The sequence below is a fragment of the Lepidochelys kempii genome, chromosome 1 (assembly GCF_965140285.1).
Source record: "Lepidochelys kempii isolate rLepKem1 chromosome 1, rLepKem1.hap1, whole genome shotgun sequence".
Taxonomy (NCBI): Eukaryota; Metazoa; Chordata; order Testudines; family Cheloniidae; genus Lepidochelys; species Lepidochelys kempii.
The window spans coordinates 62,116,310-62,139,274 of record NC_136380.1 but is presented as its reverse complement, the minus strand read 5'-3'; the positions used below and the strand labels follow the sequence as shown (position 1 = coordinate 62,139,274).

The following is a 22,965-nucleotide window of genomic DNA, read 5'->3' as shown; positions in this document are numbered from 1 at the left end:
TAGATAGATATTGGTAAATAAGAATATTAAACAAAGCCAGTGTATTCCTTTTATCTGTTGGACTATGTAATGCGCAGGAGGAGGGAGAGAAATAATAGAGAGGGTGGAAAGCTGACAGGCAGACCAGCCCGTCGGCAGACCAGCCTGCTTGCTTGCTTAAAGCTTGTTCTGTCTTGTATTTGGACCGCAACAGTTTCTCTTTTTTTTTTTTTTAGTGAAGGAAAAATTTGCCTAACTGAAAAGACTGTCAAGCTTCTGCCTGGTGCCATCCAAGTACCCTCATAAACACGATTTATAATGGAAACACCAACGGGCACCCTCAACTACAGCAGCATTACCAGGAGCCACCATAATTGGGCTAGAAACATTCTGTTTTGAGTCATGAATAGAATGCACTTAGTCCTATTTGTTATACCGGACCACACCATCCAAGTGCAGGCAGCAACATTTACTGCAAAATCCTCAGAAAGATAACAGGTGATTTAAAAGGGAATCATGTAAGTCTAATTAAAGAGCAACTTTAGAAGATTATTTTCAATTACTGAGATAACATCATGGCTTTTCTCAGGAAAAAATGGAAGGCTTGTTCTATACAGCACATACAGTATATAAAAGATTTAAGAATCAACCTACTACTAATACTTCTCAACTCTACTTTTCCCCTCCCTTGAGTCATTTTGCCAATTATTTTCACCATTTTCTTTGACCAATGAATAAAAAGCAGTTTTCCACTGGAGATAACAGGTTATTGAATGCCCTTCTCAGACGTTTAACCTGCTCTCAGGAATACCAGCTGATGATCTTCTTTCATCAAATCTACAGGGCCACAGCCTAGCATTAACTTTTCGCATAGAACTCCTCAGCAATTTCAGAGAGCAGGATACAACCACAAAGTTTGGATCCTCTTAAACTAGTGTTAGGACCTGCAAGTAATAAATCAGAGTCTCTTGTAATTTAGGATGATCAGATGTCCCGTTTTTAAAGGGACAGTCCTGTTCTTTGGGACTTTTTCTTATATAGGCACCTATTACCCCCCACCGTCCGTCCCGTTTTTTCACAGCTGCTATCTGGTCACCCTAAGTAAAGGAACCCGTTTCACCACCTCATCTGGGAATGCTGCCAACCCAGACTGAAGTCCTACCTCTGACTTCTCGCTACAAATTAATTTATTAATTAACCTATGTGCCCGCTTTTTTAATAACACTTGCAGCATCCTCTGCTGGCATAGGTGTGTACACAAGCATCAGTATACCATGTATGGTGTACAATGTACACCTGAATCCTGATGGTCCCTGTCTTTCAGTCTTCCTGCCTCACATCATTACTTACTTCTCTGTGTCCAAGAGGAAGAAATACACATGTGGGTTATGTGTTCAGCCTCCCTTGGTCAGTAGAAAACCTATGGAGTTAAAGGGCAATACATACATACATAAATTTGAGATTCATTTTCTTCTGTGTCGCCAACAGGAGACATGTCATAAACATGCATTAGTCCCCTTAAGGTGACTACTAGAGATGCTGATGGAGTTAACAGTGCAATCTTGTAACACTCCAATTGAGTCACCATCAGACTTAATGTTGATGCTATTCAGGGCTGCAGCTTTCCAGTATTTTAGCTGAACTAATACTCTCCACTTGTCTTTTCTGGTGGGTTCCATTGTTGCAAAAATCACAAAAATAATCTACATTCCCAATGGCACGGTCACTGAGAAGAAAGATCTACTGGAGGTAAAATAGGTAAACAGAAATGGCATGGCAGTATAATCAATCCCTTAGCAGAATGAAAAAAAATCTTGAGAGAGAAAAAAACTTCTACTGTCCCTACATTTAAGATCAAATTAACTGTCTAGCTGAAAATTAACACAACATTATTGGCTCATCACCTGCTTTAGTGCATGTGTGTCAGATGTGCAGTTTGTAGAACACAATTTGTTCACTCGTCAAAATGAATGTCTATCTTTAAAAAAAAAATCAATCCATTGAAAATAACTCCCTAATCTACCATCCTTTCAATAGAATTGAAGTGCACTTCACAAACACTGTACACAAGCATCTTGAATGATCAGGAAACTATTTTTAAAACACATGAAGGATAAGATATGAAATTAGTTTCATGGGGAATGAGAACCTTGAAGATTATTTACTTTCCCTTAATTACATTGACTCACCACTAATTTAGCTTTTCTAAGGTATTATATATTTCACACTAGGATTCTGAAACTGAAGACAGGAGTACCATTTTTGAACATTTAGGATTAGTGACATTATGAACACATAAGAACATTTCTCCTATTGACTTACCACAATGATAAAGGATAGCAATACTCTACTATACCAATAATTTCCTCTGTTTAGCTATCACCTAAAAGTTAGGATCCCGATTCTAGGCAGTTTTCTTTGAGCAAACTGTATCAAAATTCTGTGAATTACCCAATGCTACTGTACAAGTGCATACAGCTGCTCACATGGTAGGACAAGAAGGAATGACTGAAGTTTAAGGAAGGAAAAGTTTAGAATATGAGAAAAGTATTCTTGATAGTAAGAGTAATCAAGCAATGGAATAGTCTTTGAGAGAAGTACTTAAGGTACTGCATCTAATGATAAATACAAGAATAGGTTAAATATGGACATTAGTGGAAATAAACACAATTATCAGTCTTGATCACACATGACATGAGCATACCTAGTGGTCTGCCACCAGCATGCAATACCACAATGGGCTACAGGCACAGATGAAGAAGCATCCCATAGCAAGAACACTTCACACACGGAGCTTGCTTTGATAAAAAATAAGAAAAAAATCTTGCACCCTACCCAGTTTACCTCTGCAGAAGTAAAATAACTAGGATGCTACTCAGAAAGACTCTGCAAGACAGGAAAGAGGGGACAAGCAGATTTAAAAAAAAAAGAGTGAGCAGGAGGAAACAATTAGTAAAAAGAGAATGGAGCAGAAACAGGAAGGATAAATTTATACAGAAGAAAAAGTGGAACAAGAAAATATGAGAATGAAAGGAGGAAAGTTAGAAGAGCCAGAAGAAAATGGGGCGCATACTAAAGAGAGACCAACAAAAAGAAAGACAGGCTAATCCAGAAACAAAGAAAGGAGGAGAATTAAACAGAAATAAAGATGAACAAGGTCAGAGACAAAGAAGAAAGGATGGAGAGGAAGAGAAAACAGAAAAAAGATAAAATAGTGAATATCTAACACTGTTACTCCATCTTTCCCCCTGAAAATGACAAAGGAAACCGTTTAAAGGGGAGCTAATAAAGCGTGAATTTCTTTGAGCCACTGAAGCTTCCACTCAAGATCTACACTCATGGCTTCCTGTCCAGCAGTGGGACTTCATGCCAGATCCTTTTCAACTCCCATTGTAATTGCACTGAGTAAAGAGGCAACTCATGACTGATTTCCCCACTTCTTGAATGCCTGATGCCATGTATAGCATAAGATGAGCTCCGCACCTTTGATGATGACCAACCTTCAATAGGCAAGATAATAAAAGATGCACAGTCTGCCAAAATATTCCACACACCAACACAATTACAACTGTGCACTTGTAATTAGGAGGCCTGTCATTAAGTAGAGTTATCAAACCACTTATTATAGTGTGCAGTACTAATAAATCCTTCTATCACCTGTCAATGGCCAATTTATCAGAACAGGTTATGGACTGTTAAGCCAATTAGCCAAGCAATCTCTATGAAATAGCTTTACTGAAGGTTTTCAAGGGAATTTTTGACAGGGTAGAATGCTCTGATTTGGGACACACCAGTGAACATTTTATCATTCCAATTAAGTGGCTGTTACAATTTAAAAGAGAGAGAGAGAGAGAACTTCCTTCAAAAAACTCTGAAGAGGCTTATAAGAAAATAAAGACTGTAATCAATAAATATTTAAAAATATCTTAACAAAGTTTGTCTTCTTAGCTAAAAAAAAAACCCAAGCATTAGCTGGAAAGTTCCAATCTAAAGTGCCACTTCGCCAAAAAATTAACGAAAGGATTGCATGAAAATGCACAGCTCTCATTAAAGCAGGACTGTGCCAAGTGCCTGCACAGACACAGAGTAAGAAACAGTCCGTGCTCCAAGTAATATTATAAGGTAAGTGATTAAGATTTTTGTGGCCCCTAATAAGATGAAATTGCATGATGGATATGATGGTCTCTGTTTCTCTTTGCTCTTGGGGTATAGGGGCAGTCAAGGTAGACTTATAGATGTAACACTTAGTGCCTGTGCAGTGCAGGTTGAAGTCCATAACTGGGATGTCTGTCAGGGAACTGACTTGGTCTAATAATTGTGAGTGATGGCTATTTTAGTGAAACAACTTTGACAAAATTTGTGCACAACGGTAGACACATTTGACCAGTTCTATGCAATTGGTGACCTTTACAGTTAACTATGTATTTGTAACCGTGGCCACTGGGAGCTGCGAGCGGCCGTACCTGCAGACGCTCAGATAAACAAAACATCTCGCGGCCCACCAGGGGCTTACCCTGAACAAGCTGCAAACCAAGTTTGGGAACCCTTGCTTTAGACACTGCAAGGTGCTCTGACTGACTTTTCAAAGTACACAGGGATAAAATCTATTCTTTTACAGACAGCCTTCTGCCTCCACATCTGGCTTCCTGTGTCACATTTCCCATGCGGCTTTTCCTCTGGTGCTTCCTGCAGGCCAGACCCACCAATCTTAGGCTATGTCTACACTACAAGCTAGGGGTGTGATTTTCCCTATTTGCATACACATACACTAGCATGAGTACAAAATGGCATTGTAACCCCAGTAGCATGGGTACCGGCAGCAGAAGCATAGCTTAGCCATGCGGAGTACAAACCCGCCTGAAACAAGTAGGTACATATTTGACATAGCTAAACTCTGCCTCCACTGACATTATCCATACCAATGCAGCTACACTGCTATTTATACTCATGTTAGCTCAGTGAGTGCTAGCACGAGTATGTCTACACAAGCAGGGGAAGGAAAAAAAATCACACCCTTCGTTTGTAATATAGACATAGCCTTAAGGCTCTACATAATCTTTCCTACTCTGTAGCTCCCAGACAGTCACTCTTCCCTCTCCTCATAAGGGCCTTTGGGATCTGAACCACACACACTTTTGAAAAGGCATGTGTTTAATTGGCGCATGTAATGTAATACACCCATTGAAATTACATATGTACATAATGTATGGGTATATATTTTAATTGTAGGGGCTTCTCTATTTTAGTATTTACATAATAATATCTTTAAATATCTAAATCATGGTGACCTGAACTTCAAGTCCACTTTTAAATCACTTCTAGTCCTTAGACTATAATGAAAAAGTAAAGTTTGAAAATTTATCTATTTCGGAAATAATATGAGGTCAAAACAGTGTGAGGAAAGCCTTTGAAAAGTGAATGACAGGTATGTTTTTTAAAACTCCTACCTTTCTGAAACTCCTTCCTTGACTTGACCCATACTTTTCAGAAAAAAAGCTCGTCTTCTCTGAAGGCTTACCATGCCCCAGTTAAAATGAAGTATACTGTACTGTAGACATCAAGGACTTCGCATTTCTGTTGTGAAGAATTAACAATACAAAGCTACTATATCTCTCATTCTACACACCCTAGAGGCAAGAAGAGTGTATACAAAACTTAATTTTACTTTAATTTTTCAAACAAATGTATTCTTTTATCTGAAGATTGTAAAAGAAATAAATTGCATCGGGAACATCAGTTTATTCTTCTTAACGTACATGCAATGTGCCTCAAGTGGCATGTGACCAGGATTCATCACCAAATTTGGTCTGCTGGTTGGATCATTAGTTTTCCCAACCTGGGCCAGGTACTGACAGGGAGCACAACACAAGCGATGATCCATGTAATGGATACCGTGTGTGTGACAACAGATTTCATACTGTTTGATGTGGATAACAGTTTTTACTAAAATATCTGCACAGAAAGGTGCTCAAGAAACACAGGAATCCACCCAATTTTATCCTGTTACTCTTTCCATCCTTCAGAATACTAAAAATAAAGAAATAATAATAACTGAAACAATAATTATCTGTTAATATTTACATGGCACTAGTAAGTTAGATGCTTTAGAGACATTTTATTGACAACTGTTGTGAATTTTGATATTAACTTCAGTATTATCCCCCTCAGTCACCAGGTCTCTGTTCTCATAACTGTACGTCACCCTGGTTCTTCTACGAGGCTCAATAAGCATAGAGGTTATATGAGCTAATTGCATACTTACTGCAAAATAATGTGCTTTATTTCATTACAACAATAGGGTTTCTCTCAACTGAAAATAACAGTAGTTACATTGTAACTCAAGGTAATGATAGCACTATATATCTGGATAATTATACAATTAGTTAAGGCCACAACTGTGCATTAGTTGTGTGGTATTCACACACACACAAATCCAAGCTAACCAACCTCACTTCAGAATGAATACAACATTGAATTAAGTAACTAACTGACCAGAGATTTAGAAAATGTATAGTTGAATATCCTTTTATGACCGATTGCTCTGATGTAAATCAAGAAAGACTCCATTGTAGTCTGTGAAGTTACTCCAGATTTAAGCCAGCATGGATCAGAATCTGGCTTTATAGATTTTAATTCTAACTGAACACTTGACCGATACATACCTAAAAGGAGGCAATCTCCATCAATGTGTCAGGAACGAATTTGTTTCACACGACAGTCCAGAAAACATTGCAAAAGGAGTCTTTTTGCCCTGATGCTCCTAATATCGTCTGCTATTTTTATTAATCTAAATGCTACTTTCTTCACAAATGATGTGGATGTTACTGTGCATTTTAAGTTGGTAGAAAATGGGGTCCATTATCCACCCCCTTCTGCAAAAAACAACTCTCTCCCTTCCCACAAGTACACAGTCAGAGAGAAAACAACACCCTAAAAAAAGCCTATAAAGATTTTATTAAACACAAAATACGTTATCCAATTCACTTTGTAAACATGATTATCCCTCAGACATGAAAATGCTCACTCACTGTCCAAAATAAAAAGCTTGCAACTCTATAAGTAAATACAAGAATACAACAGCTGAGACATGAGTTTATCATCAAGTCAGGCCTCTCACTCTTTTGTATCTACCCTTATATACAGATACACTTTTAAAAACTTGCTCACCTTCCCAGCATCCCAGCCCAATGCAATGTTTCAACCAAATCAGAACAAATGTGCTAATAAAATGCACAATTAAGGAGGTGGCTGGACAGGAGAGCAGGTCTTTTCAAAACTGAGATATCCGAAGTCACTTGTCTTGTCTTCCTTGATTTTACTTCCATAAATTTCCATTATTTGATGCAATGAATTATGACCTTCCCTCAAACATAGATTTAGGGTGGAAATCTAGATATTCAATTTTAAGTGACAGAAAGGAATTTTGCCCAAATCATCTGTATTTCAGGTTTACTTCTTGTATTCAACCTTTGACCTTTATATTTAGGATCCAATCTCGCAATTAAGCTACTACAGCTTCTCCGAATAATTTTTCAATTTTGTCCTTGTGTGGCTCCAATTCTTTGGTTACTAACTAAATCAAGATAGATTTCCACTGAGACTGAGATGTCATCAGCCTGTAATCTGCCAAAGTCTTTCTCAAAATTTAGGAAAGCAACTGAAGATGATTTTGGATTCTCTGTAAAATCCCTTGTTCTATAAGATGCGTACAATGTTTTGACCAGAGTCCTCCAAGAATCATGCTCTATGCAAATTTATATGCACTTATGGTATAGCTAGATCAAATATAGAGACCAACTTCCTGAGGGTTCCAACAAGTGTCATTGGGAAGCTAGGGCATAAATCGTCCTTTTTCCATCCACCAATGAAGATGATGGTGGTTGTGGAAGAATTACTGAAATACACAATGTGCTTTAGGACTGTTGTTCTATGAGATTTAAACAATGTCCTGAACACCCAAGCGTGAGAAGTTTAAGAAGATTGCACTTGAAGAGATCTCCATTTCTTTTTCTTTTTTGGGAGAAGGGGAGCAGTTCTCTAAGTATTTGAAGAACACCTCATGCTTTTCTCAGCGTTCTTGGTTGACCTATTCAAAAACTTGGACACAATATTTTGTGGTTTTCTTTTCAGGAGATACAATCAATAGCATTAAATAGGAATGCATTTTTCCTGGTATGGAGGCTTGTCGCCACTGTCAGGTCATTTTTCATGTTCAGCCAGCCACCTTGCATTAATGTCAATATTGATTCTTTTCGTTCTTCTTTCAACATTCCCTCTGTTTCTTCACTTGCAGCATCTAGTAGTGGACTTGAAAGCTTAAATCTGCCTAAAGGATTTTTCAGTTTTCAAATTTTAACAAATCAAACCCATTCTAACAGTTGACAACTCCACTCTCTACTTTCTAAGCAATATCAGGGATATGGAACAGCTTCCATATGAGGAGAGATTAATAAAACTGGGATTTTCAGCTTGGAAAAGAGATGACTAAGGGCCGGGGGGCTATGATAGAGGTCTATAAAATCAGGACTGGTGTGAAGGAAGTGAATAAGGAAGGGATATTTATCCCTTCACATAACACAAAGAACCAGGGTCACCCAATGAAATTAATATGCAACACGTTTATAACAAACAAAGGGAAGTACAACTTTACATAAAGCTCAGTTAACCTATGGAACTCATTGGCAGGGGACGTTGTGAAGGCCAAAATTAAAACTGGGTTAAAAAAAGAATTAGATACATTCATTGAGAATAGGTCCATCAATGGCTATCAGCCAAGATGGTCAGGGCAAATGACCATATCCCAAAAAAACATATCATCACTCCTGGTACTGCCTCACACCTTTAATGTAAGTGCATTTTCTGATTATCTAAATCGGCAAAATGTTCTTTCATTTTCAAGAAGAAATCTGCCAGAGGAGCACTTATTTTTAAGAAACTAAAGAAACATCTGAAATTAGAATTTATTTCCATCTTTTTTGTACTTAACCATTTCCAGTTTTTAAAACTGTCATTAAAACTGCTGACCACCCTTTTGTTTACATTGTCACTATGTAGACTGCAAAAGACATCTGTGTAGAAGGGAGGCATGAATAAGCATGAACATGCTGCATCTCTGCACCGAGTTAATGTGTCAAGAGAGTTTATGTATATGTGCCTGTCATCCTCATCCAGCAGCACAGGATTGTAAAAGTTTTTTGTATGTGTTTATAACTATTCCATCTAAGTCTGTGACCTGATAAGGTCTCACAGCTAAGTTTGGTCACACTTCCAAGGAAAACCCTCATGAACTAAGTGGGTTACTTACTCAGTAAGTGTAACTCTTTCCTCTGAGTCAGTCTTGAAATAATGTTACAACCTCCACCTTACGTCATCAGCAGAGATTAAAATCAAGGACTTCTGGCACCAAAGCACAGGCCTCTACCACTTGAGGGTAACTCCGTTAACTGGTAACAGTAGTAAGCTCTTATTTTGTATGCAGACCAACCAGTACAATAGGACAGCAGCCTTCACCATCCTGTTACACCAGCATAATATTAAGAGACATTCTGCTACTTTCAGATAAAAGATAGAACTGTCTGACATCATTAAAGATCCCACAACATTTTCATAAGAACTAGTGTGTTAGCATGATTGTTGTGAGCAATCTAATTTAAATAATGACATTGTATCCTCCTAAATTCAGCTAGCAATTTTAGTTGGATAATACATAGTTTCATTTCTTCCTCACTTCCCACAACAGAGTTTTTCTATACAACACTGATAGGTGCATTAGAAATGTCTAAATAGATTTGCAGTATGCTGTTAAACCTGTCATGGTTCCACTCCAAAGGTGGCTGCCCTTCAACTGTATATGAACCATTCCTGTACAACATGTAAAGCACTTTAGCATCTTACAGGATATAAGACACTATAGAAATGTAAGATTTTTATTGAAATCATAACACGCATGGTTGTGTGTGTGTTTTCTTGAACTTTTTAAAAATGATCAGATAATGAGGATTAAGACTGGAAGAAGTTGACTCTACTCGCACATTCCCCTTGGAATCTTTGGTTTCTTAAAAGGGCATTAATACCGATATCCCGGCCAAATTCCAACTCTAATAATTACATTCTGCCTATCTAAATTTCTCCCGCTGTTTGTTGGGACTTATGAGCTGAGCTCCCCTTTAAAATTTACATAAAAATTTAGGTTTCAGAGTAACAGCCGTGTTAGTCTGTATTCGCAAAAAGAAAAGGAGTACTTGTGGCACCTTAGAGACTAACCAATTTATTAGAGCATAAGCTTTCGTGAGCTACAGCTCACTTCCTCAGATGCATTTATAAAAAATTAGGCAACCAAATATTTTTATTTGACAATTTGGCTTTTTTAAAATCATACTGAGCAGGGACAAATATTTAACAAGAACACGTTTCTTGTTGTCTATTGATGAGATCAAGTATACCTAAAGCCTAATCTGCTGTGCGCTAAAGCAATATTACAAGTATCTGTAGGCCATGCTAAAGTACTATTAATTAAAAAAGAATCATTTATGTTAAAAGTAAAAATAAAGACACAAAAACAACATAAATATTAACAAACTGAAGCTAAGGTTGTTGATGGCATCATTTCTCTTTGGAAGAGTGGCAGACAGAATAATAATAATCTTATTCTGTCATTCTAAAGGGTCCCAATATGTAAGCCCAGATCCTACAAACATTTGTGTGTGACAGTAACTTTAACACATACAAGTAGTCCTCTTAAAGCCCATACATTCTCTGCCATCTCCTTCAATGATCTGTTTTCACCAATCTGTACTCTGTTTCCCATTCAATCATTCTCAGTCTGCCCCAACTTCACTCTCTGCAATTCTCTGTGACCCAAACCCAACCATTCCATGTCTCATACTCAGTCCACTCATTGCCCCACAGGCATCCCCCAATCAACCAACTGATTCTCTACCTTCAGCAATGCATTGCCAATCCCAGTCATTTCATCCTTAGCCCCTGCAACAACCCCAGCTACCCAATCTCCCACCTCCCTCAGCTCAGTGGAATTGGCTTGCACGTAGGCCTGCTGATTCTTGGCCTCCATCTTCTGCGTTGGTAACCCCAAGAATGTAAAAATCATGAGTTGGAGCCTAGCACAGCCTGAGATTGATTTAGGAGTCATGGGGTTTGTTTCTAGGTGGCAAGCTCCTGGTTAATTTTATCAGCCTGTGGGGTTCCAAGTCATTGCATGCTTGCAGGTCACACTGCAGTCCTTTGTCTGAAAACGTGACAGCTAGAAACGCTTGTTTTTTAAATGAACCAAGAGATTCTCTGGTAATAACATGATTTCAGGGGGCTGGGCTTCAAGACCAACACCAAATATGGTGAGAGCTAGCACCACAGCTTCTCAGCTGCAGGCTTCTGTCCAGGTTCTCCTCCTTCTCCTCCTCCTACCCTAGGCTGCGTGAGAAGGGGAGCTGAGTTAGATGCTCTCTTCATTGGGGCTCAAGCAAGGCCAATCCAGAGCATACCCTGTTCTCTGAGGTTTTCTCTCCTCCCCTCCACTAGTGTGGCAGGCAGCCAGAGGGGCACTAATGAGCAGCTGTCCAGAGTCCACCCAGATCACATGAGACAGCTACTGTGAGCTCAGAGGCGGGAATAGGGAGGCAACAGCCCCAAATGCCACCTCGCTGAGAAATAAAACCAGCCCCAGTGCTACTAAGAGATGGATGCTCTAGCAGCACAATGTCCCTTACCCATACAGGTTGCTGATTGAGTGGAAAAGTCAATAGCATTTCCTATGCCATCTGCTGGAGGTGATTCTTGCATGTCCCCTATTAAAGTTCTAACTCAGTCTGACCCTATGACTTAGGATAGGATCACAATACATGTTTACAAAGCTCAAAACAATTCTTCTTACTCTAGAAATTACTTTGCCATAATATAAATATTGTAGGCAGAGAGAGCCCGTGTCAAGGATGCGCAAAATGTGTCCTAATTTCCAAACCCGCACCCCCCGCTCCTTAAATTACAACAGTGAAATTTACACATGGAAAAGATCTATTAAATCATCCACTCCATCACCTGGAAAATACAGGATTATTCTCTACAGAACATTTATTTGTGATTAGCCCCATCTAGTTTTAAATGTCCCAGTCAATGGGGCTTTCACTATTCCCTTAACTATTCTACCGCCTAGTACAACTTATCGTCAAGCGGTTTTTCCTGATATTCAGCCAAAGATACCCTTTTCTTAATTTCATCCCATTACTCCCAGGAATTCTCCCATGTACCACGTTAAATAATTATTTTTATTCTTTACATCAACACTCTTGAAATAGCTGTACACTCTTAACCTTATTTATTGCCAAGCTCCCTCGCTCTCTCTATTTATATGTATCTGTTAACTTTTCCTCATAAGCCAAAGCCTTCAGGCCCGAGTATTTTTGTTGCTCTTCTCTGAGCTCCATCCAATTTGTCAACAGCTTTCTGGTAATAATGTGTCCAGAAATTCCAGGTGTGCTCACAGCAGCATCTAACAGAAAGGGATTACGACCTCCTTGCTCTATGACACAATGCCCTTGCATATTCAGCTCAAAGGTGAACTGGCTTTTTCTATAACCATGTCGCACACATGCATAATTTGCTGTCTGATATCACTCCTAGCTCTCTTCCACAATTATTGCTTCCCAAGTTTCTCCCTCCCATCAAGTGTGTATGTTTCAGGTACTTTCCCCACACGAAACTTGTACTTTTCCCCAATTTTGTTGTCTCATTATTTGTGTTCTTCTTACTCCCCCTCCTAGATCATTAATGAAAATATTGTTAGTTTGAAAGGTTATGTTTTTCCCAAAATACAAATGCTTCCAGCCCAAATTCAACAAAGCATTTCATTGCATGCCAAACTTAAAACTAGTCTTTGAAGGGTTAGATTATCAGGAACTGTCTGTAAATGTCAATTTCACCAAACATACAAAAAACAATGAAAAAAATGTCCATTGATGATAATGAAAATGTACAGATAGGCAAAGTAAGAAAAAAAATGCTGCTTGAGAACTTCTTAGAGATTGATTTAAGGATATTTACTTCCTATATTTTGATATGTGATGCTGATATTTGTGTTTTAATAGTTATAAATCTTTCCTTTTTTGAATCTCAACATCTATTGTCATTAAACTATTATGGTCTGACCCCCTCCCCCACCACCCATTGTGGGACCCTCCCCATAATTTCCCACAACTGTGGGAATGTAAATACATAGAAGTTGGGGGGAAAAGTTCAAAACCCATAATTTTGTGCAACTGAAAATTTAAATTGATACTGTCATAAACATACAGCTATGAGTAGCATAAAATCCCTCCTTTACCTGTAAGGGGTTAAGAACCTCAAATAACCTGGTTGGCACCTGACCAAAAGGACCAATAAGGGAAGAAGATCCTTTCAAATCTGTGGGGGGAGGTTTTGTTTGTGATCTCTTTGTGTTCTCTCTTGGACAGAGAGGGACCAGGGTAGGAAAAACCATCTCCTAAAACCCTACCTGAAATAAGCATCCAAGATTACAAAAATTGTAAGTAATAGCAAGGAAATGCGTTAGCTTATCTTTTTTTTTAGCTTGTGAATTTTCCCTATGCTAAGAGAGAGGTTTATTCCTGTGTTTTGTAACTTTGAATTTTAGCCTAGAGGGGAATCCTCTGTGTTTTAAATCTTATTACCCTGTAAAATTATCTCGCATCCTGATTTTACAGAGGATGTCTGGGAGGTCACTAACTGGAGAAGGTAGTCTATATTCAGTCTTTTCAGTTTATAACTGCTTGGCTGGGGGCAGGGGGTTGTTGTTTTGGGGTTTTTTGGTATTTGGTGTGCAGTGGCTGCTAAGCTTTTTGCTATTGTAGGATTTACTTTTTAAAGTTAGTGAACATTTCCTAGATCTCAGGATAGGGACTCCACTCCCTCTTTTTTTCTTTTATTTATTTTTTAAAATGAATTGAAAAATTTGCAACAATCATTAAGATTTTAGATTTAAGTTTCCAATAAATTATTATGAACAGTGATCATCTCTTAAAGAAAAATGTGTTAATGAAAATCACAAATCAAGGTTACAGCACACTAATCTCAGATAAAGCCTGGAATGAACACATTGCTAGTTCACTAGTGTGACAAAGTAGGATTTTTTCATAATATTTTGTATGAATATTGTGTGTGCCTCAGTTTCTCTATGTGCTGCGTGTTTAACTAGGTGGTGGGAATAAGGTGGTTAATTCTTTGTAGTGATCCAGGTGTGACTGTTGTCTAGCTGCCTAGGATCAGACAATGGCCCAGACATTTCGTAACCCAGCAACTGTCAACCCTGGGACCCATCCTCTTCAGGAAGCACACCAATTTTGGCCAGTAGGAGAACAAAATGCTAAGGGGAATGACCATGTGACTGTCATTGCCCAGGAAGAACAACAAAGAACTGAGGGCCATGGAGGATAGTACAGTGTAGGCTGCTGAAGCAGGTCACACGCTTCGGGGCAAGGACACAGAAGAGGACAGAAAGGAGAGACTCTGGGCTCAGTACCCACCCAGATGGACTTTGCTGTTTCTTTTCCATTCTCTATGCTGACCTAAGAAATTTCTACACTGTGTTCCAGACAGTTAAAAATCCCTTCTGCTTTTACAACGTTGCCTCGAGAGTCACTCCAGTCAAAGGAAGTCGGGGTGCATTGCTCCCTTTGGTCATGCAAGCCTTCCCCGGTGCCCAGTTCGAATGGACTCTCTGAGGGGAGCTCATGGCATGATGCAGGGGCGCTGAAGGCTTTGAGGTTCGGTCCCAGGAGACAGTGAAGCCAAGGGACTTACCTCCGATAGAGAGTGCAACCCTCAAGGAGGGCTGTTCCAGAGCTCCAGACCTGTGAAACCGTGACAACTAGTCAGGCCCATCATTTCACAGACAGAAAAGGGGCCACTGGGGAACAAAAATGTCAAATTCTTAATTAATGCATGCTGAACACTTTTATATGAAGTGGGCCAGACTGAGTGTTAGGGAGACCAGACATCCCAATATTATCAGGACCATCCTGATGTTAGGAGCTTTGTCTTACATAGGCACCTATTACCCTCCCCCATTGCCTCTCCCCCCCTTCTGATTTTTCACACTTGCTATCTGGTCATTCTGTTGAGTGTTACCCCTTGAATGGGATGGAATTCAGGAGGGAGAAAGGGCAGCACACTTTGGACGTAAAAGGGATGGTGCAGCAAAGAGTAAAACCCTAACAACACAGCAGTTTTAATCCAAGAGTTTACATTCACCACTAGTAAAAACCACAGCAGTTGTCATGACAGGAGTTTCATGGACAGTATTTAAAAATCACTTCTAAATGCCTTAGGTTTATGTGCAGAACTGATGAGTTATTCTCTTCCCCTGTTTTTGCTTTTCTTTCTCCCCCTTTTTCGATTTTCTAACACATTTCTCTTTTCTTTTTTCTTCATCTACTTTCTGTAAACTTGCAGGGGGTAGAAAAGGGAGGGGACGTGGGATTGTTGTCACTATTCTAAGACATGGTGAGACTAGTCTGTCAACCACCTGGTTGTAAGGTTCTAGATTCAGGAGTGCCACTTTAGAAAAATACTGAAGAAATTATTATTTGCTACAGAATCATGCAGGCTACCAAAACCAGATTAATCTGCTATACACCAAATTGTGCACACCTGCTACACTACTAAAATGTGCATTTTGAAATGTATATATGAAAACAGCTACTCACTGGTACTTGACAGATTTAGAATATTCTCTCACCACTCAACTTCAATCATTTTTATTCAAATTGTGTGTGTGTATTTTACAGTCTTAAATGAGCTAGGAACACACCTGTATGTGATATCAATCAATCATATATGACAGCATATTGGATCCTTTAGAAAACATTGTGAACCCCCAGAAGGCTCTCAGGGTATCCAGTTCCCATACCAAACACAAAATGTTGCTGTTTAATAATGCATATGTGATCAAAGTTTGATGCTCTCCCAAGTATCAAATCTTCCTTGTGATTTTATAGATTGCAAATACAAGATGTTTTAACTCTCTTGAATGTAGTAAGTACTTCTATTTCACTTGATTCAAATCTGAAACCAGTTTGGGAGTGAATAAGACAATTAACCACTTCACAACATAGTCTATTTATATTACAGAAGACCGATACGTAAAGCTATATGAAGAACTTTCTGTAAATTTAACAGGGTGTCTTGTCCCTTATGAGCTAGAGGCCTGGGGCCAGCCAACCAGGAGGCACAATTGAGAAGGAATAACCTGATTACCCTATAAGAGCAGCAGGAAGAAGCCCAGCTGCTGGCCCTGCAGAGAGAGATCTCAGGGAGAACAGAGTAAAATATAGGATATGTCTACACTGTATCTGGGACTGAGTCTCCCAGCCAAGTTGTCAGACTCATGCTAGTGTGCCTAAAATAACTGTGTAGACATTGGAACTTGAGCTGGGCTGGAGCTTGGGCTAGCATAAGCCCCAAGTCTGTAGAGCTGGGCTGGGAGGCTCACTCCCAGAAGCAGAAAAGATATATCTATATAGGCTGCTGGAAATGAGTAGGCTCCAGCAGAAAAAAACGATACTTGGGGAGTGAGATAACTGGGAAGGCCTGTGAGAATGGATGAACAAACACTCAAAAGAAAGCAGGAGCACACAACTGGGAGAGGGGAAGGCTGAGAATAGCCTTGTAAAGCAGGGAAGATGCTGAGGCAGCAGAGAACTTGGGAGCTGTGCCCAGTTTAAGGCTGGAGGGAGACTTCTGAGTTTATTTTTTGAACATTTCAAACTGAACCCTAAGGAGAGCAGCTATTGGATTTGTAAAAACTATTTGGAGGGGTTATTGAGGAACTAAGAGGGGAAACTGAAGTGAGGGGCTGCTTGCAGGATGGTCTTGAGGCCACAAGGGGGCACCCAGGAAGAGGCCACTCAGAGTAACATTCTACTACAGGGGGACAGGAGCAAGAAGTATAATGCACAAACTCCTCATCACATTAAACTATACAACTCCCTTTGTTACCATAGTTCAATATCACCACCAGAATTTTGAGCACTAAGGCTTATTAAAAAGTTGTAAACTGATAGGCAAGCAGCACAGATACTGGGTTAGATTTACAACATGCAATAATGGATTTTTTCAGGTAGACGGCAATGCATGTAGTGCATTTAAGATTAAAATATGGCCCCGTGTCAAGATTTCATTTCAGTGTTTATAGTCTTAAATTAGGGGTATTATTGCATTATCAAAATAACTTTTATAAGAATAATAGTTTAGCACCCACTGTGGCAGTTTATCCATTGATTTCAATGGGCCAAAAGACCTTGAGGCAACACAGGTTTTACTTACTAGACTTTCTGTCACTTAAAGAAATGTTAAATTGTAATAAATACAGTGGACAGAGCACATGCTATACTTCTTTTTCATTCCTATAATATCCAACAAATATTGCACAGTAGTTACAGTGGGTAATAAATAGATTTAAGTCAGATTTTTACAGGTCTAGTAATATTTTATTATAAAAACCAGCGATAAAAATATTTTAAAAACTATTTAGAATTGTTATTTGCAAAAACTCCAGTTATTACCAGTCTTCTGTCCTTTTATTCTAACATGCAGAACTGTCAAGCTACAAGCATTTGAGTGAAATTTTAATTGTTTAATTGCAAAACAAAGTAAATCCCTTTTTTGCTAAAGTGGAATATTTAAAAAGCAGCTTAAAAGAAAATGAACAGGAGCAAGTCTCACTTGTAGTTCTGCACCTGCTTTAGGGTTTCGATCGATGACTATCATGATTTGGAAGCATCCACCATCGTTTTGTTTTCTTTTCACAGTAGGTGGTTGCTAGGGAACAAAATACTATTGTCTGATTTCATGATCTATTGCCCAGTTTGCCTGGCAATAATGCTTTCTAAAATTTAACAGAGGTCACTTATTAATTTATTATGTATAAGAAAAATAAAGACTAAGAGAAATATGGAGAGAGAGAGAGAATATAAGAATCTCTTGAAGCCTTTTTAAAACTTATTAAAGAAAAAAGATTCAAACATCCCTGGACAATGAAAACAGGCTAATTTAAGTACTCGACTAAAATACACACACAAACACAATCATTTTTTGCAATCATATCTATATTTTTTCATAACTTGTCAAAGAATATCATATATCATTTTCCAAGTGGAACAAAACTCTAAAGCAGAAAGGGGAGGCATTATTGTACACTGTAAAGTTCTGCATACATTACACATAATAGAATGTGGGAACAAGAGAGGCACACAGTTTATAATTCGGATTGGAGGGAATTTTGCTATTCAGATCGTACTCATGTTGGGGTTTCCGTTTATCTATGTAACAATTATTGCTTAGCGTGATACATAGAAGTCTAAGTAAGGTTGCTCCTGTGTCCAGTATAACAAAAGATAATGCAGGATACTGTATCTAAAATTGCAAACAACAATTCTAACAGTAAAAATGTCACATATTTTTACACTATCAAAGCTTCCTAAACAAGGAATTAAAAAGATTGTTACTGCCAGACAATGTTGGTGCCTGTGATGGCATCATCAGAACATGATGGATTCAGAGCCTATCATACTTAGAAATAAAGTGACAGATGAATATATGTATGCACAGATATAGCCTCAAAGAAAGATTTTAAATAAAACCTATGGAGTAGCTGTACCTCTATCATGCACACCTGAAATTTCACATCCTACACAACACATAGTATTTCGAAGGCCTTTCCATTTTTTTTTAATTTATCCATACATATTACCTTTTTGTTGCATTAAAATTTGAGAGAAAATGAACGAGGTATGTTCCAAAATACATCAAAGCTTTGACATAGTACAATGGAACTTCTGATATTAAAAGTAATACAGCATATAAAATACACAAATCATAGGGATGATCTCAGAGATCCTTCTCTCCTCAGCCCAGAGTTGAATTTATTCTAATGTCTACCCTCTCCTTAAAGAACCCGACAGTCATTACCAATGTACATTTAAAATTAAGAATAAGAGTGACATGCAAGACAGCTCTCTCCATATCACACAACAATAAACTAACCCTCGCAACAGGAACAGAGAAATTAGAGACGGACAAGACCTAGCTCACCAAATCCATCCCCTTGCCAAGAGGCAGAATACTCTACCACAAGCGATATTGTTTAAGAGCTACCTAAGGGTCTCTCTGCCCCTGACTGGCCGCACACCCATGTCGTGTCATTTCCAACTTCAGCAAAACCTGTCTTAAGTAGAAAGAAAAGGAGGACTTGTGGCACCTTAGAGACTAACAAATTTATCTGAGTATAAGCTTTCCTGCTCAAATAAATTTATTAGTCTCTAAGGTGCCACAAGTCCTCCTCTTCTTTTTGAGGATACAGACTAACGCGGCTGCTACTCTGAAACCTGTCTTAAGTAATCACCCAAGGGACCAAGAAAAAAAAGAAAACCAGTCACCTAGTACAGTTGCTCTTTAGTTACAACCAAACTGTCCTGGAAACTGCAGAGAGAGACTTTCCAGGGATGGCTTCACCCAGGGTCCAGTGATGCTGCTCCTCAGCGCAGGCTCCCCAGGCTGGAGGGCTGGGAAGAGTTTGCCCCTCCAGCCAATCAGCAAGAGGGAGCCCCGGGGGCCCGACCTACAGGGTGGGTGGGCAGGAGGCGTGGGGCCGCAGGGGCCCTGCGCGCTGTCGGCACCACGCGTGCGAGGTGGGGATGCCCAGACAGGTTGGGTGGGGAGGGGAGGAGGAATGAGCCCGGCCCGGGAGTTGGGGGGGAGGGGGTCGCAGCTCCCCCACCCCCACTCCCGGTGCCAGCAGCAGCCTGGGAGGCACCAGCCCGGCCCTGCGGCTGCCAAAAGAAAAATGCTTCCCCCCCCCCCCCCCCCCGGAGAGGCGAACAAACTTTCTGACTCCCCGGGGACCAGCGGCTGGGCTTGCCGAGGGGGAGGGGAGGCGGCGGCGGCCAGGGCGCTGCTGAGGAAGGGACACGCACCCAGAGGGATGCCGGCGTGGAGGCTGCCGGGGGTGGTAGGAGGCAGAGCCGGCAGCAGCTGCGATGGGCGCTGGAAAGCGGGGGAGCGGCGAGCCCCTCTGCCCGGCCCCCGCGCCCGCCCCCGCACGGCAGCGCTTCCCCCCCGCCGGGCGGGGGGACCAGGCAGCCGCGGGAAGCGGCACAGCCCGGGGGATGCTGCTCCCGCCGCCGCCGCCGCCCGCCCCTACGCTCCCTACCTGCTGGCCGTGCGGAGCTGCCGGGGCGCGGCGCGGCCCCTTCCCCCTCGGCCGGCGCCGCGCAGCCCCCACCCCTGTCCCGGGCAGAGCGCGAGCCCGGCCGCCGGAGCCTGCAGCGCTGCGGGCGGAGGACGCCCCGTGGCGGCGGGAAGCCCCGGCGAGCGGCGGCGGCGGCGGCGGCGCGGGGCAGCGGCAGCGAGCGGAGCCGGCTTAGGGGCGCTGGAGAAACAGCCGCCTCTGATCCAAAACGTGTGTGTGTGTGTGTGTGTCAGTGCCGGGCTGGGGGTGCGCGCGAGTGTGAGGGATGCGGCAAGGGAGTGAGGGAAAATTCCCCCGCTTAGGAAAACCGTAGACAACGGGGAAAGCAGGTGTGCTGGGGAGAGGGGGGGGGGGTTGGCGGCTGGTGCGGGGGCAGGGAGCGCACAGATCCGCCTGGGCAGCAGCAGCAGGCAGCTGCCGCCGTGCCAGGGCCGCGCACGGGGATGCAGCAGGCTAGGGGCAGCGGCTGCAGCTCCTCGGGGCAGCAAGTGGTGAATCTGTCACCTACAGACGCCACTGCGACCTTGAAAGGAGCCGTGGCAAACTGGCAGCCAGTGAATAGGAGGGGATGCTTGTAGGGGGTGGGGACACAAAGGGACTTAGCCCTCAGCCAAGAGCTCTGGGGGAGAAGGACAGAAGGGACAAGAGTGCTTTAAATAAAGAGACCTAGGCTCATTCCTAGCTGATGCCCAGAGCCTCCCTGTGCGCCCTATTGTGTTGAATGCTGGGCAGCAGGTTGCCACTTTAGTTTACTCTTGTGAGGAGGGGGGATGTTGATTAAACTATATCCACCCCATTTCACTCCCTGAAAGGTTCTGTTGCATTAGCTTCCAGGAAAGGGGGCACTGAATTCTGTTTGCTGAGTTACAGGGTCAATTATACAGTGAATTATAGAGCAGCAGATGTAGGAGGTTCCCCACACTGCTACCTTCAACAGGGAGGAAGGGGTGAGGGGGACAAGTCAGCTGTCAAAGCAAAAATATAACCCTTATTTCTGCTCATTTTATCGGGCATCCTAGGGCCTCGGGAGTTTACACACAAGCCAGTGCTAAAGAACACTTGTGAACGGTTTACATCTGCAACCACTTTATTGTCCTGTTCAGTTTCCCAAATTTATGCCCAGTTTGACTGGGTCAGTAATTCTTTAGGAATCTTCCAAGGAGAATAGGGGTGCTACAGGAAGTAATGTTAGAGGCACTCTGACCCCTTGAGTTAGTATGGAGTCTAAATCAATATCCTTAACATAATCTCTCTGCTCCTGTTGGACATGTATTTTACCTCTGTATTTGGCCCACAATTCAAGAAGGATGTTGATACATTGGAGAGGGTTCAGAGGCGAGCACTGAGAATGATTTAAAAAGTGCCTTATAGTGATAGACTCAAAGGGTATGTCTGCACTGCAGTAAAACACTGGTGGCTGGCCCGTGCCAGCTGACTTGCACTCTCAGGACTTGGGCTGCAGGGCTATAAAATTGCAGTGTAGGCATTGGGCTAGAGCCTGGTCTCAAGCTTAGGCTTGGGGACGTTCATCACAGGGGCCCAGGCTCCAGCCCAATCTTGAATGTTTCACTTCAGATTTTTAGGCCTTTAGCCCTAGGCCAAGTCAGCTGACACAAGCCAGCTGCAGGTATTTTATTGCAGTGTAGACGTACACAAAGAGCTTAATCTATTTAGCTTAACAAGGTTAAGGGGAGACTTGATCACAGTCTGTAACAGGAGTTCTCAAACTTGTTTTGTGGCTTGTTCAGGGTAAGCCCCTGGCGGGCCGCTGAAAGTCTGCAGGTACAGCCCCTCGCAGCTCCCAGTGGCCATGGTTCGCCGTTCCCGCCAATGGGAGTTGTGAGTGGCCGTACCTGTGGACGCTCTGGTAAACAAAGCATCTGCCAGTGGCTTAACCTGAACAAGCCGCGAACCAAGTTTGGGACCCCCTGGTCTATAAGTATCTCCCTAGGGAGCAAACATTCAATAATACACTTTTCAGTCTATCAGAGAACGGTATAACAATCCAATGGCTGGAAGTTGAAGCTAGACAAATTCAGACTGGAATTAAGGTGTCCATTTTTGACAGTGAGAGTAATTAACCATTGGAACAGTTTACCGCGGGTCATGGTGGATTCTCCATCACTGACCATTTTTAAATCAAGACTGGATGTTTTTCTAAAAGAGATGCTGTAGGTATTATTATGGGAAAATTCTACAGCTTGTGTTACACAGGAAATCAGACTAGGTGATCACAATAGTCCCTTCTAGCCTTAGAATCTATCAATCATGATATTAGGGCACTGCTGCTGGAGATGCTTTTTTCCAATGAGACAAACCTACAGTAGGTCTTGATTGCTTATGGCAGTATTATCCAGCAGACAGAGCGTCAGAAAACCTTGGGTCGTGTTCCTAACATTACCTGTTATGATTTTGCACAAGTCACATCACCTCTCTGTGCTTCCTTTATCCTATCTATACAAATGTACATATGTAGTGAACTTTAGTAAACTAGGCTCAGACGCTCAAAGATATAATATCTTTGAGGATCTGAGTTCTAGAGAAGAAAAGTGAACTCTGTATGAACTAAGTACTATTATTAACAATTAGATAGCACACCTAGTATGAGCAGAAGTGTTAATACAGTTTTTGTGGACGGATTTAAGCTCATGCAGAATGTGTTTGCTAATCTAAATTCATCCTGCAATTTCAATTGGAAAAGTGAATTCTTCAAACCCTTTCCTAAGTGGTGG

General features: G+C 41.3%; 1 protein-coding gene across 15 annotated transcripts in view; it reads right to left on the bottom strand.

The window, feature by feature from the left end:
* The window catches only part of ENOX1 (ecto-NOX disulfide-thiol exchanger 1), a 506,538-nt gene extending 486,243 nt beyond the window's left edge, over positions 1-20,295 (bottom strand). For 8 of the 15 annotated variants that reach the window (XM_073345273.2, XM_073345245.2, XM_073345325.2 and 5 more), the window contains exon 1: positions 19,422-20,125. The gene's annotated coding sequence lies outside the window, so the exon portion shown is untranslated. Of the gene's footprint in view, positions 1-5,426; positions 5,446-19,421; positions 20,133-20,194 lie in introns of those variants that run through there. The other 7 variants (XR_012159113.2, XM_073345365.2, XR_012159112.2 and 4 more) reach the window with 5 other exon arrangements.
* Between the last annotated feature and the right edge of the window lie 2,670 nt (positions 20,296-22,965).